Source organism: Rhinolophus sinicus, chromosome 13 (genome assembly GCF_057876585.1).
Source record: "Rhinolophus sinicus isolate RSI-liver-muscle chromosome 13, RSI-T2T, whole genome shotgun sequence".
Taxonomy (NCBI): domain Eukaryota; kingdom Metazoa; phylum Chordata; class Mammalia; order Chiroptera; family Rhinolophidae; genus Rhinolophus; species Rhinolophus sinicus.
In genome coordinates this window covers 62373733-62392250 of record NC_142513.1, presented here as the reverse complement: position 1 = coordinate 62392250, position 18518 = coordinate 62373733, and the positions used below count along the sequence as shown (strand labels likewise).

The window sequence follows — 18518 nt, the reverse complement described above, 5'->3', positions numbered from 1 at the left end:
CCCCTTCCCCTTCAGCGTGTGGTTCCGTATCAGCCATGACTTCTCATTTCCTTGAGTTCAGAGACTGAATTCATTCCTTGATCCCCAAATCCAGAGCAGTCCCTGGCAATAAATGGTCTCCTCAGTGCCTGTTGGAGGAATTGAATCGTAATGAAAAAGCCTCATGCAGATGAATTCACTGGAGAGGCTGTAAGAAATACACATCTGAAGCAATCTAAACACCCAGATGTGGACAGTCGTCTGGCCTCGGGACGCAGGATGAGAGGGGAGCGTGTGAAGCTGGGCCTGTGTACCTGCGGGGCCGTAGCTTTCCCGTGGGTGTGGAGGAGACAAGGAAACACCGTGCCTTTAGGCTCTCCGGGTTTCAGCGCCCCAGAGCTATGGTCCAGTTTCCAAGCTCCCATTCGTGTTGGCGGCGACCGAGGCCCCTGTGGAGAAAACAGGGCTGTGGGAGCCGTGAAACAGGACAGAGCTTTCATGGACAAAGAAATGAGCCATTGCATTTCTCTTCTGTCACAGTCTGGGTCCTTGAGGGGTGCTGATGGGGCTCTGAGGTCCCGTGGTGGGTGAGTTACCAGGTTCCCCTCCCCTCAGGCTCGGGCCTCCTGTCTCCTCTGCAAACACCAGCTTTCTGATGTGTATCATAGACAAGATGTGAGGGAGGGTCAGAGACAAGCGAGCCGCGTCTGCGGGCTTTGGGCCCGTCTCACCCTGGGCTCTGTCTCCCATGTGTAAAGCAAGGGACTGGACCAAACAGGAACAGGTACTTGTCACCACAGCCTCCCGGAGAGGCTGAGCCCGGGCGCCACAGGCCGGGCCGCCCTTCCTCTCACGCCCCTGGAACCTTGAAGGTCAAAGCGCTCACCTCTTCAAGCCCTGAGACCTGCTCTATTGCTCCTCTGGCCACAGCCCCGGACGCCACTTGCTTTTCTGAGCCCTTGATCCTTCACCTGAAGACTATCCGCTCTGGGTCCCGGGGGGAGGGCTGGTTTCCAGGCCTGTGGCTCACCGGTGCCTCTTGACTGGATGCGATGGAGGAGAAGCCCATCCAAGTGGCCCAGGCACCTTTTGGAGCATTAGCTGAAACAGCTGCCTCTGCTGGGCGTCTCCTGGGTCACTGCCGTGATTGTAGTGGCCGTTAATGATGCCAGCGCCACGGCTGTTGACTTCTCTGTGCTTAGCGCCTTTTACAGCCGCCGCACACCCTGTGACATAGGACCGTCAGGTGGTCACAGCCACTCTGCACATGTGGACAGTGAGACCCCGAGAGGCTGCGTGACTTAGTGCCAGTAAATGACAAAGTCAGGATTTAAATCCAGGCCAATTAGCTGCAAAGGCCGTTCTCTCAACTGTACACCAAATATCTGTTTGCATCCTCAGAACAACCCTTTGAAGAGCTAGTATAATCCCCATTTTGCAGAAGAAGAGCTGAGGTTTAGAGAGTTTAAGAGACCCGTTGAAGGCTGCAGAACCAGAAAGTAGCTGACGTGGGATTTGTACCCCAGTCTAAGCAAAAGCACTTTCCATGCCTTTCAGTTCTCACGCAATCCTGGGAGCGAGGTGTTAACGGTCTCTGTTTATAGATCAGGCACCAAGCTCAGAGAGATTCTGTAATTTCCTCAAGGCTCCACAGCCAGGAAATGAGTGGCAGGCAGAGGAGGGACACCAAATGGATGCTCTACTTTATGGACACCCATTCCTGAAATCTGGGGGATTTCTCTTTGGTTTCGTCCTGATGTACAGAATCGTGTTACGGTCTCCACAGCGGAAGCCATGTCAACAGACTTGGGTTTCCAGTGACTCTGTGTCGGTATGGAAGGTCAGCAGTCAGAGGGGAGACCCCACATGACGGGGCCGTGGGTCTGGTCACTCCCAAGAAGCCACTTCCTGGAGGCCTGCAGGCCACACAGCGCAGTGGACACTTCCCGGCCTGGGGCCGCACCCCAGGACCAATCCCAGCTGGGGGAGGAGACTCGGTGGGGACCTTATGAATGGAATGTGGGTGTGCGCTCAGAGCAGAGCCAGGAGGAGCGGGCCTGCGGGAGCTGTTGGTAAAGACTTTGCTAACTTTGGTTTATTTATTGATTTTAGAGTTCAAATTAATTTAAAATTGTAATTGATTTTTATTTAGAAAAGGCAAAGAATCCAGTACGTTCTGTAGCTCTCCAGGGCTACATGTCTCCATTTCTGCACATAGAGACAAATGTCAGAAGGAGAGAGTCAGGAGCAGACCAGAGCAGCTAAGGGGCACGGAGAGAATTTGGGGTGAGGGGAGGGGGCTGCAGAGAAGCTCAAGGGGACGTTGATGCCAGGAAGTCAAATGTCAGTTTTCATCATGTCCTGCAAAGTCCATGAAAACGTGCTCAGCAGCCAGTCACATGCACTTATCACTTTTCCAGCCAGCTTTGCGACTCGAAGTGTTGGACGGAGAACTGATAAGGGCCGGTGATTGACACTCGCTGCCTCCGGAACCCCGCGGGGGGAGGGGCCCCTGCGTGTCCGCGTCGGGGAACCTGGTGCTCCCGCGCTGGGTGCCCACGGACAGCAGGGTCTGGAGAGGGACGTGTGGTGGCTTCGGCGTGGGGGCGCCTGGTCTGCTCCCCGCCCTGGTCGTGCTGCTCAGGGAGGTGCTTGCACTTCACTTGCTCAGAATTCTCTCTGGGGCGGTGTAGCGTCTCCCCCAGGAGGGGGTGGCTGGAGGCGCTTATTCCTGAGGCTTCCTCGTAATAGCTGCAAGGTGAAGAAAGAGGCTAAAGGGCTTTGGAATTTTAGGCCATCTGACTTTTTTAAAAAAGTGGAATTTCCATCTGATTCAGGTGAAAGTTCCATCCCAGACATTTTCCTCAGCAAATGACAGAAACTCACCAAACTCAGTTTATAGGGACCATAATTTAAGGCAGAGCATTTCGAGACACTGTTCTTTCTATGTGTTAAAGATGCTTATTTACTGTGGTCTTGATTCAGAATGATGCTTTACGCTCATACGTGACTAAAGCAAGCTCAATACATTCCTGTTGAATTGGCAAATGATGGGAATTGAGTGACACCTAAGTGGGGGTAACTACACCTGTGTGTAAGGACAAATTCACGGGTTAATATTCTCACAGCTACAAACACGTGTATTTTCTGGAATGTGAACGTGAATTAACTAGCAATGGGCTGCATCGCAACTGAACAGGTACTTTTTTTTTCTTGCTATAGTGAAGTATAATGATTTTCTTTAAAGAGTGAGTAGAGTTTTAAAGGTAAATTAAAACACTACGTTCAAACAGAGGCTCTCCAACTTAGCTGCACATTGCAATCATCTGGGAGTTTTGAATGATGACAGCGGCCTCCGGAAAGAGTCGGCTGGGACCAGCGCAGAAGGGACGTGAGCTGTGGGCTGTCGCGTTGCCGTGGGCGTCCGTGCAGCCCAGCGGCCTGGCCTGGATGCCTGGGGCTGCCCCTCGAGAGTGAGTTCACAGCTGTGGGCGGCACTGCCCCTGTGCCCAGGTGACCCCCGTGCACCTCTGCCATGTCCTCCGACGAGTGCGGCCATCTGAGTGCCTGTGTCCTGCCCTGACTGGGTCCTTGCTCTCGTTAGGGCTCTAGAGACGTCTTCCACCTGTATTATGCCTCAGTTTCCTTTTATGTAAAATGGAACCTGGGGCAGTGGGTGCGTGATGTCCCCTCACAGCCCTTCCTGCCCTAAGAGGCGGCTGAGGTCCCTGGTTCTTTCACGAGGGTGCAATTCCTGAAGGTGGCTCAGTCCTGAAGGTCTCCGCTCCGGGTCCAAGAGTGCGGAGAGCGACCCCGGGGGCTGGGGGTGGGCAGGCAGTGGCTGCTGGGAGGGGCAGAGCTGGGGGGCAGGGTGCACAGCGGGGGTGCCGGCGGAGAGCCCCCACCCTCCCTTGTGGCGTGTGGTCACGTGGCGAGACTGTAGGGCTCAGAACAACAACAAAAACAGCATGTTTGCAGTCGAGTCTCCAAAGGTTGTGGTTTGTTTTCACAGTCATTTCTAACTGTCTGCGCTATGAGCGTGTTCCCAGCTTTTGTTGATTTCATTGGTCCAGAGACACCTTGTATCACCCTTAGGGGTGTGAGAATACTAAGGGTCAAGAGTATGGCTCACGGTTATTGAGGGCTTCCTGCGACCATCTCTGCAAAGCCTTTACTTTTAAAATATTAACAACTTTTAATTCTGTCTTTTAACAGTCCCACTCACAGCGTGGGCTAAGTGCCACCGTCGTCATCTCCCGCGTATAGCTGGGGACACAGGCACACTGGGGCCCAGTCAGCGTGGGAGCCCAGGACCGTCAGACCCTGATGGCGACACTGCACTGCCTGAGCAGACGTCGGACCCCAATATACAGATGCAGTGCCAGGCTCAGAGGGGGAGCCGACCTTTTCACCTACAGAACCCCAGCCCTGAGAGGCAGGCTTTAGGGCCACAAGCGTGTTTCACATGAAGACACTACAATCCAGAGCAGGTCACCTGCCCCAGGACGCGCAGCTTAGAAATGGAAAGACTAAGTCCACCTTTTCCAGGTCCGGGGTCCACGCGCCTTCTCCCACTCACCCTGCACGGACTGGCAGGGCACGGGGAGGGCTTTGGTGACTTGCCTCACCCCAAATCCCTGGCACAGGAAGGGGGCGGCTCCCAAGGTGTGTTTGCTGAGTAAAGGCCCCCAGGCCTGGGTGTGGAATCAGACAGCCCCACGTCCATGACACGCAGGCTTTAGCGAGTGAGGCTGGTGGATTGCATCCCCACGAGGAGCAGAGTGCCTGGGCGGGCGGGCGTGTCCCGCCCCTTGGGACAGCCTCACCTTCTGCACCCCCCAGCATGTGGCAGAGGCCCCCTCAGCCACAGGTGGTGAGGGGTCTGCTCGGCTGTGAGTCAGCAGGTCTCGTTTCAACCCACGAGCTCCAGCGCTGCGCTCAGACTCAGTTTCCCCATTTGCAGAGTAGAGCTGCCCTTCCTGTGCCACGCAGCTCCTCCCCTGGCCTGGGTGCGTCCCCCAGGCCTCAGTGCCGAGACCCAGCGGGGCCGCCAGGAGCCCCCTTCTTTCCTGTCCTGGGCTGCTGCCTGATGGCCCATGAAAAGCAGGCTTCCTTCTGGCTGGAAACGCCTGAGGCTGCAGATTTTGAAGTGAGTTAGCGATTCCAGGGCTTTAAGGGGAATGCAGGCTTGTTTGGAGCACACACAGCTGCCTGGGTTCGAGTCACAGGAGGAGGAAGCCTGGGCTTTCTCAGGAGCCAGGCTCGCAGCCTGGACATGAAAGCCCTGGAGAGGAATGTCTTCATCTTTATGGATGCAGGAAGCAAGGGGGACAGCAGGGGGGACAGCAGGGGCAGTGGCAGGAAATGCCCTTCGTCCTGCAGGCAGAGCTGAGCAGCTCAGCGCCCAGACCACTCCTGCCCCACCCTCACTCCGTCTGGGTGAACTGGCTTGATTTGCATTTGGGTGAAGGACCCTCTCTTTTCCGCAGCCACTGATACTCACTCGAGGCTCGGAGAGAGCAGGCGGCAGTAACGTCTGTTACTGCACCTTTCACAGCTGCTTGCACGTCGTCTGCTTTATTCGGTCTGTACTTCTTTACTGAAGAGCAAAGCAAAGCTCACAGAAGTCTCCGTCCCCGCCCCATCACAGGACGGCGTGCGGGCTGCCTTCCCTGCCTGAGCACGGCGCCCCCTGCTGCAGCACCCACGTCCCTGCAGGGGGGTGGCTGTGTGTCTGTCTGCCAGCCCCGCAGGAGGGAGCTTCAGGAGGGCCGGGCTCCAGCTGACCTCCAGATGCTCAGCTTTTAGCGCAGAACCCGCGCCCCTGGGGCAGGTGGACGGTTAGTATCACTGAACGAATCCTGTGCCCTTTCCACGGCCCCGCAACGCCAGGCAGTCTGCTGACCAGAAAGAGCACCCCAGCCACAGGGCCGCCTCGGCATCTGTCCCTCGGCACCTGGGCCCCAGCCGTTACCTGCCTGAAGGGGCCTGGAAGACGGAGGAAGCTCCGATGAGGCGACATGTGCTCTGGCTGCAGAGGCCGGGGCACAGCGCCCAGTGGGACGTGCTGCCTGCCCCCCCTCGCGGCCCCCCAGTGTTTGCTCAGCTGACATTGCTGGGAGCCTCTTGGGCCTGGCAAGAAACTCAGCTGGGGACAGGGCTGTGTGAAGTCAAGGGCTTTCCCTTCAAGGCCAGGAGAGTGGAACTAACCCCTGTGGACGGAAACGGGGCCACGAGCTCAGGAGACAAAATAACCACACAGGGTGGCGAGAGCATTAAAACTAACTAAGGTGGCCCTGGGGGGAAGTGACATCCTTGGCCTGCAGCTTCCTTGACAAAGGTCAGTCTGTACCTTAAGTGAGCCTGTCTGTTCTCTTTTTGCATCTAAGACCACAAGCCCTTGGAATGTCAGAGGCATCCCTTTTTCCGGACCCTCCAGGGGCACAACCCACCACACCAGAGCAGGAAACTACAAAATCCCTCATTGTTACCTTGTTTTCCAAATACCATCTCTATGTGCTGTAAAATGCTGTTAACTATCCTGTACCCACCAATGTAAAAGAAGTGTGTGTCTCTCCATTTTGCTTTTTATCCAATCCCAGAGATTTCCCCACTCTGCTTTCTCCCACCCCCTTAATCTACAACCAGTGGATTTCATGTAACCTTCCTCCTTTGATTCTAATGTATAAAATAAGTTACAAAACGCCTGTTTTCTGGAGCGTTTTCTGGATCGGTTGAGACTTTGCTTACCAGCAGTTGTCAGTTTGGCTCAAATAAACTTACAAGCTTTCTCTTAGGCTGGATGTTTTTTCGTCGACACCCCCAATCCAACCCTGTGTCCCTACGCAGATGCCCTGCCCAGTCTGTTCTAGAAAACAGCTGAGCCAGCAAAAGAAGAAGCCCAAGCCAGCCACAGTGCAGTGTCCCAGTCAGACACGAGAGGGTGGGCACCTGAAGCCTGTTTCTCTGAGGATTCTGGGAAAGCACAGCCAGCTTTACTCAGGCCTGTCGTGAGGTTTGTCACCGAAGCTTTCAGAGCAGACCCGTCTCTGCTCCGACAGCTAAGTGTGGAGCCAGCGCCTTCATGTGGTGGGAACGTGATAGGAAAATTGGTGCTATTTCTGGTCCATTCCTTCATGCATTCACCCGTCTGTCCGTGCAGCCATTGGTTCCAGAAACACTCACTGAGCACCTCCTGTGAGCTGGTCCTCGCTGGCTACTGGGGAGACAAATGCCTAAGAGCCCCCTGCCGTGGAGACTGAGGAGAGAGGGTGTCCCGAGCAGACAGTGATCTGGTTTGTTCGTCCATCCATAGCCGGACACTTGGGCGGCTGCTTCCACCTTTTAGCTGCTGTGAGTAGTGCTGCTGTGAGTAGTGCTGCTGTGGCTGTGGGTGTGCGAGTGTGTCTTTGAGGCCCTGCTTTCAAGTCTGTTGGGTAAATAACCCAGGAGTGGGGCTCCTGGATCAGACAGTAGTTCTATTTGTCAGTTTTTGAGGGACCTCCGTGCTCTCCCAGGACAGCTGCATCATTTGACATTTCCACCAACGCGGCACAAGGGCTCCCTCCAGTTTCTCCACATCGTAGCCAACACTTATTTTCTGCTTGTACTTATTTTTTTATAATGGTCATTCTGACGTGTGAGGCGATATCTCGTTGTGGTTTTGATTTGCATTTCCCTGATAATCGCGACATTGAGATTCTTTTCAAAGACTCGTTGCCCACCTGTATGTCTTCTTTGGAGAGGTGTCTATTCGGGTTACTTGGTTTTTCTGCACCTGAAACACTGCCCTCCAGTAAGGCTTCTGGCGTCAGGTAGCGTCTCAGGAGGGATAAGATGTGAGGACCTGTAAGGCCAGGTCTTTGTCACGGACTTGATTAGAGCCTTCTCTGAGGGTCGGTTTTGGGAAAAGGAGCAAGGAGGAGAGACCGTCTGAAGAGGGCGGGGGGCGGTGAGTACCTTGCCAAGGGAAGATTATGCACCAATTATCTTCCCATTAACACTTACCTTTTCTGCTTATAAAAGTAGATGCAGATTCATTGTGGAAATATTATAATGGAAGAGACAGAAAAGCATAAAGAAGAACAGAAAAATGTCCTGTACATTACGCCCCGGGGGTAACTGTGTGGACATTTTGGTGTGTGTCTTTCTAGATTTTGATTAAGAGCGTGGCTTCCGGAATTGGATAAGCTTCCAGCTCCATAACTCCTGCCCTCCTGCCTCCCATAATGTCCCCCTCGGGCCCTGGGGACCCCATTTCCACCACGTAGTGGTCATTGGTGCTGGTCTCCAGAGGTTTCTGGGACCCCCCATTTGTGAGACCACTTCCTAGCTCACTAGCAATTACATGGGATCATGTGATTAGTTCTGGCCGTTGAGGACGGAAAAGACGTGTGTCATTTCCAGGCTGGAACTCTGAACTGCCAACGCAAGACACAGTAAAGTTCTCTTTTCTCTCTCTGCAGATGACAGCGACGTACAGTGACATACAGGGTCCGCTACCTGGCCCCTGGGTTCCTGACGGCCTGTGGGAGCAGGTCCCCTGCCGACTTGGGGTAGATGTGCAGCATGAGCCAGAACTAATGGCCGTCGTGGTCTCAGAGCCCTGAGCCTGCTGGCATCGTGTGTCACCGCCGTGGAGCGTGGTTGTACCGGGAGGGTTCCGCATAGGGAGTGTGCCCGGCACGGAAAGGACTTCACATGTTCCCGTGGAGCGTGGAACTGGGAAAGAACTGAGGTCCAGCTCACACGGCTCGTTCTGGAACATGTGCTGCTTCCTAGGACTCACCGGACGGTGCAGGTAGCCACGGCCCTCACAGAGTGCTCTGGCATCGTGCCCAAGGTGGGTGCCACATGCTGGCCGGAGTATGGCATCCCCCTGTGTCTTGTTTGGAAGACGGGACCACCACTTATCTGCAGGGCGGCTTTGGGCAAGTGACTTAGGTCTCTGTGCCAAATTTTCCCGGTGAAAAGGGGATGACAGTAATACCTACTGTACAGTGTTTTGGGGAGGATTAACTAAGAGAACGCGTGTAAGTCCCTTGGCAGTGTCCTGGCTCTTAGGAAGCGCTCAGTCAGTGTTGCCCGCCGTCTTTGTCATCATTATGGATGATCACTGACTATATATTTCGCTGATCTCACCTGCAAAGCTTTTCAGTTCCACTCGGCAGCTGCTGAGCTTCTTCTGAGCCTTGGGCTTTGATAATCAGGAGTTCGGAAGCCTAATCCTGTCCTCGGTCTTGCTGTCAGAGCAGGGCGGCCGTCCATGTGCACATCCTGTGTTCCCGGCAGGGTGGGGAACGTCCCAGGATCCAGGAATAAGCTGAGCTGAAGGGCTAGGGGAACCCTTGCTCCCACTCTGAGTGGGGCTGCGACAGAAAATCTACCTGCCTGGCCGGCTTCCTCGGGTGGCCATATTTATGTGTCTCTGCTGATCTAGCTGACGTACTGCCACGCCACAGCTCGCCAGCTTGGCTGGGTTATTTTGGGGATGGTCTGTAACCGTTTCTCCTCCATAAGCGCAGGGAAAGCTTAATGAATGTCTCTCCTGACTTCCAGGATGCCTCCTGATGTACCAGACACACTAATTGGATGCCAAGTACTCGCTTTCCTGCTGACGGAAATGTCAGGTGCTAATAATATCCCATTATTGGGCTCACTGCTTGGGCAATTCGAACAGCCTCGTCACTGGTCTTCCTGCTTCAAACACTTTTCTCTATGACCAATTCTCAACGTGGCTACTTGGGAGTTGCCATTTCTCTACTCAAAAGACCCTGCTGGCTCCCTGTGATGTGGTCCTGGAACCAAGGGGTGGAGGGACCCCCGTGGGGGAGTGTCTGTATCCTGTTCCCACACGTGTGGACTTGGGATCAAAGTTCTTGATCTTTGGGTGGAAGGAATGATGCCCAAGGGCTGAGACCGAGTCTGTGAAGGTCCAGACTGTGGCTGCTGCCGGTCCCTTTGGACTCGGCGCTCACAGGACAGAAGGAGCCAGCAGGGGCACTGGTGATTGACTCTCATCAGGTGCTGTCACCCACAGGGGGGCACGGAAGCCATGTTTGCACCGCAGTGATGCCCTGGGACGTCTCTTGATGGTAAATGGTCAAACGTTGCAGCCACAGCCTGAGAGGGGAATGAGCAGGGGCTCAGCCCACGAGGTAACCCCCAGGAGGACACCGCCCGGATCGGGAGGGGTGCTCACCGCGAGAGGAGGGTGGTCTCAAAGGGCCAGAGGGAGGAGAGGGGCCCCACATGTGACCTTGAGACAAGCTGCGAGGACAAAGCCACGGTTCTTCTTTTTGTAAGTCTCTGCCAGGAAAAGAGGCCCAGCAGAGTCCGGAAGGAGCTGCCACCGAGGAGGAAAGCCGGAGACTGTGCAGAGCCAGAGCCACGAGGACACAGGCGCTCTGGCCAGCAGGTTCCCAGCACCATGTCGAGGGCAGGGCTAGGCGTGTAGGTGGGCACCAGGGCCCCTCGGCACTGCCGGCCCTGGACTCGGTGCTCCCAGAATTCCAAGCTGCTTGTGTCTTGTCAGCGCCCACTAAGCTGTGTCAGTGGCGGTGCCACCTCCCCTTCCTGCTCAGCTCGTTTTCCTTCCTCCAGGAAGCCTTCCTTGACTTCTCTCCCCGCCCTGCCTCTCGCTCCTTTGCTCAGAGGTCTAGTCGGTATCATGGCGCTGACAACACTGCTTTGTAATTGGCACTTCCCTTCCATCGTCCACAGAAGATGGGGCCTGTCTTGAGGGCAGAGTGAGGAACAGTCATCTGAACGCTGTAGGAAACTGAAAAGGTGCTCTGCCCATGTGCGTGGGGTGAAGTGAGCGTTCTCTGCAGCGTCCCGAGCTTGTGTGATTAGCGTCGTCTGTCTGCCCCGAATAAGTCCTGTCAGGCTCCACGTGCACGTACTGTGTCACCTACGACGCTAACTGCACAAAAGCTCTGCAAGCCCTCGCGCCGGGATGCGTGTGCGGCGTGCTGGCAGCGGCGGGTCGGCACTGGCCCTGCTGGGCGTCTGCGGGCTGCCTGGCAGCCTCCTGCCCGGTGCGTTCCCTTGCTCTCCGGAGACCTACAGGCGCTCTCCTCATTCCTGTCGGAGGAGCATCGGTGCGCACTTTTCTCACTCTCCCCACCTACACCTTGAAAACCTCTGCTCTGGAACAGCAGACGTTGCCTCCCACTCCAGACAGTTCCTGTGCCGATCTTCATTTGGAAATTATCACTACAAAGTGGATTTCTATTCAGCGCCTCCTACATCTCTCTGTGAACTCCAGCTCGCGCACAAATACCAAAATATTCATGTAAAAATATTTCCCCCGTAGAGACAGTGTGCCTCGTGCCAGCTTCCTTTGTTTAGTGCCATCGGATGAGAGTTGACTATAGGCTTAATTATAATTTTCCTGAAACCTGACGCCTCTCTGTCAGACGCGTAGTGAAAAGAACTCCACGCAGGGCCTGGGGGAGGAGAGGACCATGTAGCCTCCTGCTCCTCCAACTCGCCACCAAGCAGACGGAGAAGACACACCAGCGAAGCATGCCGCTTGTGTTCAGACGAAGGCAGCATTGCAGCTTTCGACGGTACATTTGAAAGGTGTCATCAGAGACAGAAGTTTCTAGAATTTAAAGCAGGGTTTCCGTCACTGCTGAGAAGCAGCATGTCTGCCATGCGCCTCACTCTGAAACCTCTATTTGGAGGGAGCAAATGGGAACAGGTGGGTGGCTGGGCTGGGCGGGCTGGGCGGGCTGCCTCTCCACACACAGGTCAGCTCCGTGCTCCCCAGTCCTGGAAATGTGCGTATCATGAATCTCCTCTTGGAGACGAGAAGGGATTCTAGACAAAAATATATTTTTAAAACTCCAGGTTCTCACAGGACCAGAAGAACCAACTCTAAGCAGCTTCTAAGCAGGTTAGCTAAACAAGGACGCTCCTTGGGGCAACTGCTGGCACCGACTCTATTTCAGGCATTTTGGGGGAACTCTGGTGGCCATGAGTGAGGCTGGGTAGGGCGTCTATTTAGGGACATTTATTTTTGCCGAAATATTGGCTGCGTATTTTTATAAAGTTCTCTACATCTAAAAAGATAAAACCCATTTCCTCAGGAGGCTCTGGCACGGGTGGGAAGGGAGGTGGTGACCGTCCCACTAGCACGCGTGCTGCCTGGGCGCCTTCAGTCCAGTGTTTTCAGGCGGACGTGATGGAGGGGGCCGCAGACATGTGGCAGGAAACGATGCTGTGACCCTGTGGTTTTCCCAACAGGACAAGAAAGGATCAAGCTAAACGCTGGGTAAGTCTTACTAAGGAAAAAGAGAAAGGCCCCAAATGGCCGACAGGAGGCATAGGTAACAAATGAGACACCATCACAGACAAAGAAGAAAACTCGTAAATTTGCCTCTCAACTGGACACATTTTTAAATTTTATTTTTTATATTAGTTTCAGGTGTACAAAACAACATCATGATTCGACCTTTACACGCCTCACAAAGTGATAACCCCACAAGTCCCCTGCCCCTCTGACACCGTGCGCAGCTGTTACAATACCCTGTGCTGTACTTCACATTCCGCGCGCGCGCACACACACACACACACACACACACACACAAAATTATAGTTGACAGTATCATTTTATGTTAGTTTCAGGTGTACAGCGCAGTGGTTAGGCATTTTCTATAACCTGTGAAGTGATCCCCCCATAAGTCCAGTGCCCACCTGGCACCCTACGTAATCTTTACAACGTTATTGATTATATTCCCCGTACTGTATTTCACATCCCAGTGACTATTTCTTGACGACCACTTTGTACTTTTTAATCCCTTCACCCTCTTGCCAACCCCCTCCTTTCTGGCAACCATCAGTTTTTTTCTCTGAGTGTATTTGTGTTTTGTTTGTTCATTTATTCTGTTCTTTAGATTCCACATGTAAGAGAGATCATACGGTATTTGTCTTTGTGAGTCTGACTTACTTCACTTAGCCTGTAGGTCCCTCCACGTTGTTGCAAATGGTAAGATTTCATTCTTACAGCTGAGTAATGCTCCATTGTATAAATGTACCAAATTTGTTTATCTAATTGTCTGTTGATGGGAATGTTGGTTGTTTCCATATCTTGGCTAGTGTGGATAGCGTTGCAGTGAACGTAGAGATGCATGTATTTGTTTGAACTAGTGTTTTGGATTTCTTTGGATAAATATCTAGGAGTGGAATTGCTGGTCATATGGTTCTATTTTTAATTTTTTGAGGACCCTCCATACTGTTTTCCATAGTAGCTGCACCAATCTGCAATCCCACCAACAGGGCCTGAGGGTTCCCTTTTCTCCACACCCTCCCAACACTTGTTTGTTGCTTTGATGTTGATTTATTGATTATACCATTCCGACAGGAGTGAGGTGGGATCTCATTGTGGTTTTTATTTGTGTTTCTCTGATGATCAGTGACGTTGAACATCTTTTCTTGTCTATTGGCCGTCTGTGTGTCCTCTTTGGAGATAGGTCTCTTCGTGTTCTCTGCCCATTTTTTAATTGGGTTGTTTGTTTGTTTTGGTGTTGAGTTGCCTAGAAGCTAGGGTGGAGGGGGGCACTAAAACGCTCTGATGCTGCTTTAAATCACATGCAACAGCCTCTAAGTACTTTTGTTACAAAGGAAACAATAGTTGGTGAGTGGCCTCAGGGGAAATCCTGGGAGTAAGTAGGAGAGGGGCTAAGGGACACCCACCCAGAAACCAGCACCGATAACCAGACCCTCCCTCTCTTCTCCCCCCTCTCAGTCCCCCCAGGGTTACTGGGGCCCTCACCTGCTGTCTCACCTCTCCTTCCCTCACTGGGGACAGACGTGAGATCTGAGGGCGTTGGTTTTATGAAGGAAACCCAAGGAAGGCAGAGCTAGGATAAGGGGAAAGGTGCTCGGGTTCAGATCCCTGCGTCAGTCTGGGGCCTGCAGTGCAGACTTTGGGAGGGTCCCCTCACTGCCCCTGACTCAACGGTTGGTCACTAGCATATCTGCGCCCACCCTCGGGCGCTCTAAGAGACTCGAGCTACTTGTGAAGCGAGTCATGTCCGAGAGCTGGGGGCTGGGGGGCAGGCGGCCTGTGGGTAGCTGCAGGCAGGGACCTCCCACCCCCACCGCCTCCTTCTTCCTCCCCAGCACACACGCACACAGCCCTCTCGTGTCTTGTAGGTGCCAATGGGCAGCAGCATCGCCTCGGCAGCAGAGCCAAAGAAGGATCCTGAGGGCTGGGGCTATGCCCGAGACCAGCAAATCAGAACTGGGGACACTTCTTACCTTTCTTTGGTGCTTTTTCTCTGCTAAAAACTCCCTTATTCCCATTGCAACTTGGAGGAGCAAGGAGTGGTTTGAAGAAACAGATGCAGAGGTTTTATTGACCACCGTTGAGGAAGTTCGGGGCCAGGCCCTCACCAGGCCCGAGGCCTAGGGTAGGCACCCCTGGCTGGCAGTGCCCTGTGCTGGCCAACCTGCAGTTGTGGGGTGGGGGGCAGCGTGTGACCCCTGCCTTTGCTTTTGGAGAAATGACACTAGCCCTGTCCTGGACCCACGGGGCCTTGTGTGGTGTGCAAGCACACCCCGGGGGTCTCTAGTGATCACATGGGTGGGCCCTCCAGCTCCCAAGAGGTAAATATACTCTGTAGCCACAGGCAGGAGTGGGAGACTGGTGGGAGAGGGCCTGCTTTTATCACAGGAAACTGTGGGAGATGGGAGTGGAAAACGGATTTAATGTTTTTTAATGTTTGCATTGATGCCTGGGGATGAGGTGCTGAGCCTGAGGTTTTGTAAGAAATGGTTGCCGAGCAGGGCTGAGTGATAGGTGTCTGAAGGGGGAGGAAAGTCTAAAATTCTGCAGAAAACTATGAGGAACCTGCAGTGGGAGGTTATGATCCTGAAAATATGCACACAATTGTTAAGAGTAAGGATCTGAGCATTTCCAGGAAACGATGGAAGAAGCACTTACCGCCCTGTGTCACCCCCCCCCCCCCCCCCAGCCTTCTCCTAGTTGCCGGCAGCCACTAGCCCCAGTGGATGGCCAGGAGCCCGCGGCGTTCAGCACGTCGGACAGCGCCCCGCGCGTCCGGTAAGGGCTGCTGTCTGGGCTCTGGCACCCCGTCACCCCGGGGCCAGGAGAAAGGCCTCGGATTGCAAAAGGGAAGGGAGAGCTCAGTTTCTGATGCACTTCTAGCTGCTTGCAGAAGGAAGAGGCGGAGTAGAAAAGTAACCCCCAAGCTTCCTTCTGGATTTTGGGAGATGGGCCCAAACTCCTTAAAAATCTGACATTTATTGAGCCTTTATCATGTGCGGGGGGGCCCCCGCGCTGGTCGCCCTGCACGGGTTATTTTCTCGTTACAGCGCACCGTAAACTTGTGTGCGGTCATCCTCGTTTTACAGAGGAAAAAATTAAAGTAAAAGAGGCTAACTTGCCCAAGGTTAGGCAGCCACCAAATGGTACAGCTGCGTCCCTAAAGTCCACACCAGGCTGCAGTAGTGGGAAGAGGTACCTGAGCAGGGTCCTTCTGTGAAATAGCTCTGAACTTGAGAACAGAGTGTGAATCAAAGCTTGTGCCACTTTTAAACATGTACTCTTGGGCAAAATGACTTAACATGTCTCAACTTCAGGCTCAGACCTATGAAATTAGTAGAATAATGCTTCCTCTGCAGAAATGTGTGGGGAGGGTGGTCAAAGAGATCACGTATGTGGGAAGACGCAGCAAACTGCGAGAAAGTGGGGAGCAGGTGATTGGAAGAGAAAGAGGATTGGCAGTGAACACTAGCTGCATGTATGGGGGCCTGGGTCACAGAGCGGCGCTCAGAGCCAGGACTCTGGATGAGGTTAATTCAACATAATAATCGCTTAGATTTTTACAGAACTTTGTGGGGAGTGTTCACACCTTGCCTATCATTTGATCCTTATAACATTCAGGTAAGGCCGAATTGGAGTTCTTCTGTTAATTAGCAAAATGATGCTTCCCCCCCACCCCCGTCCCACCCCGCCCCGCCCCCGCCCCTTAGTCAGCTACCTCGGAGCAGAGCGAGGAGCCGCGTCCAGGTCTCCTGCCTCTGTGTCCTGTAACCCCTCCACCTTGACTGGTACATCTGCAAGAGCTTGGATTATGGAGCAATTCTAGCACTAAAGTGTATTTAGAGAAGCCCCTGTAAACACACATCAGGTTGAACCATATGAAACAGATGGCTTCTTTTTGACCATTTTGACTTATGAAAGAAACAGCAGTTTTATATGTTAATTGATAAATGTTCATTGAGTGTATTTCATTGTGTTCCACAGAGAACTGAAAGCAATTTATAAAGATCCACACGATGCCAGGTTTACATATATTAGAAGTAGTTGAGAAAATAGAGGAAAAACAAAATTCAGAGGGTAGCCAGAAATAAGACATTACCAAGTCGTAGAAACGTGCTCTGGGTCAGCAAGTGCAATAAAGCAAACCCCCAGCCATAAGAAGACAACCCAGTAATCCATCCACAGCTGCTTCCCACTTTCCTTTTTCTCTGCCTCCCTACCTCCATCTTTTCCTTTATCCGACTTTCCAGTTTTCACACTGGTGATGAGGGAGGTAAGACAGTATCCCCGCCTCCGGCTCCGAGTTCTGGGCAGGAGGCCCACCCGGGAGCGTCCTGGGCGTGGTAGGCTGTTCAGCAGCGTCTCTGGCCTCCACCCGCTAGGCTCTAGTAGCCTCGTCCCCTGTTGGGACCATCAGCGATGTCTCCAGATGTGGCCACACGCCTGCGGCAGCATCACCCGGTTGATCGCCAGTGCTCTAGGAGGGTGACCGTGTAGAAATGCGTCAGGAACAGCAGAGCTGCATGGCGGCGTGGGTCTGGCCCTAACTTACAGGCCATTCGCACTGTGCTTTGGTAAGACGCCCAGTCCATACGTGACTCGAGCTTTTAGGATTCGTGGCCAACACACAGACACGAGTGCTAGTGGCCGCTTGTACTTTTCAGGAAGGCGAGAAAAAAGGAGAAGCACACAGTGAAAATCGAGGGCTCGTGAGCCTGGTTGAGGGCAGACGGTCCAGATGCCCTCAGGACCGTTTAGTTATTAACAGCTCTTACCAAGTGGATGTGGTCACAGGCAAAGAAGCAGCTCTTCAGTGCGTTAAAGAGAGAACCACACGACATACGTTCTTCTTGGCAGCTCAGGAAATCCGCACGCACACACGACACCTTTTAAGTACTTTGCCAACTATTGTTAGTGCCAGTTAACGCTAACGGTGGGGATAGCAAAACACTGCATCGACGTTTTCTAAACCCTTAGCTGAGACTTGGACGCCTGATGTATCCTGTGTAGTGCATGTGGTACATTCCTAGCAGTTAGCTTCACTGAGACACTAACCGTGATGGCTTGCCCATTCGGAATAGCCGGTCCATCACACAAATGTGTCACATCAGGGTCCCTCGTGTCACTCACCGCCCGCACCCGGCAGTCATGCCCTTCACACTGGCCTTTCTCTAGTCATCGGGGTCGGGCCTTGTTTCACCACCACTTGCCAATGCATTAGCTGCATGACACTGTCCCAAAGCAGCACAGCCACACCAGGCGGCATCGTAATGCGAACAGAAGCATTTGCTCCGTGTGAACCTCACAAGAATGCTTTGTAAAAGCACATTTTAGACTCAACCATGCTTTCTACGTCAGAGATCAGCTTTTATTTTTGGAATCCTAGAGTCCCTATAGAATTTAGCTGCAAACTATAGTTTTAATAACTCATTGACTTAAGACTCTGGAATGTTTATTAGAATATATTACAGAATGTGAATCTGAAATGTAAAGCCTGGAACTTTGGTTTAATTTCCAAACATTCCAAAGCCGCCTTTTGTTTGTTTAAATCCATTGTTGATTCTCTTAAAGTTTCACCAACCAAATGGTACCCTGCAAAATGTATGTGTTGGTACCTCACGTGTATCATGCGTTTTCTCTAGTATTATATCCTTGTCTCAAGCTGACAGTGTAGTTGTGCTCAAAGACGTACCCCAATCCATGTAATGGAGCTATTTACATACTTCTAGTATGTCAATGAAAAAATAGATTACAATCCTCAACAGTAAGTATTTCCCATTTTTCTTAGTGGAATCTGAATTATGCAAGCAAGTTACCTTTCCTCAAGTTGAGATTGACATGACTGTCCTGTAACATCAATGTTAGCAAACACCCAATATTTTATGCATACATAATTTGAAAAAATAATGTTTTTTAAAGATTTTATTGGGGAAGGGGAACAGGACTTTATTGGGGAACAGTGTGTACTTCCAGGCCTTTTTTCCAAATCAAGTTGTCCTTTCAGTCTTAGTTGTGGAGGGCGCAGCTCAGCTCCAGGTCCAGTTGCCGTTGCTAGTTGCAGGGGGCACAGCCCACCATCCCTTCCGGGAGTCGAACCAGCAACCTTGTGGTTGAGAGGACGCGCTCCAACCAACTGAGCCATCCGGGAGCTCAGCGGCAGCTCAGCTCAAGGTGCCGTGTTCAATCGGTAACCTTGTGGTTGAGAGCCCACTGGCCCATGTGGGATTCGAACCGGCAGCCTTCG

At 52.8% G+C, this 18518-nt stretch overlaps 2 long non-coding RNA genes across 4 annotated transcripts; both read left to right on the top strand.

Annotated features, from left to right (window-relative positions):
• The first annotated feature begins 2464 nt into the window (after positions 1–2464).
• On the top strand, positions 2465–6770 carry LOC148756103 (uncharacterized). The gene is made up of 2 exons (XR_016018293.1): positions 2465–3452; positions 4195–6770. It is a non-coding gene; the product is annotated as an uncharacterized LOC148756103 (long non-coding RNA).
• Positions 6771–8463: 1693 nt separating this feature from the next.
• Positions 8464–11682, top strand: LOC148756102 (uncharacterized). 3 transcript variants are annotated; one of them, XR_016018339.1, is made up of 4 exons: positions 8464–8821; positions 9538–9608; positions 10019–10136; positions 10285–11682. It is a non-coding gene; the product is annotated as an uncharacterized LOC148756102 (long non-coding RNA). The 3 variants fall into 3 exon arrangements; XR_016018338.1 differs by having other exon boundaries at positions 10019–11682; XR_016018337.1 differs by having other exon boundaries at positions 10003–11682.
• The last annotated feature ends 6836 nt before the right edge of the window (positions 11683–18518 follow it).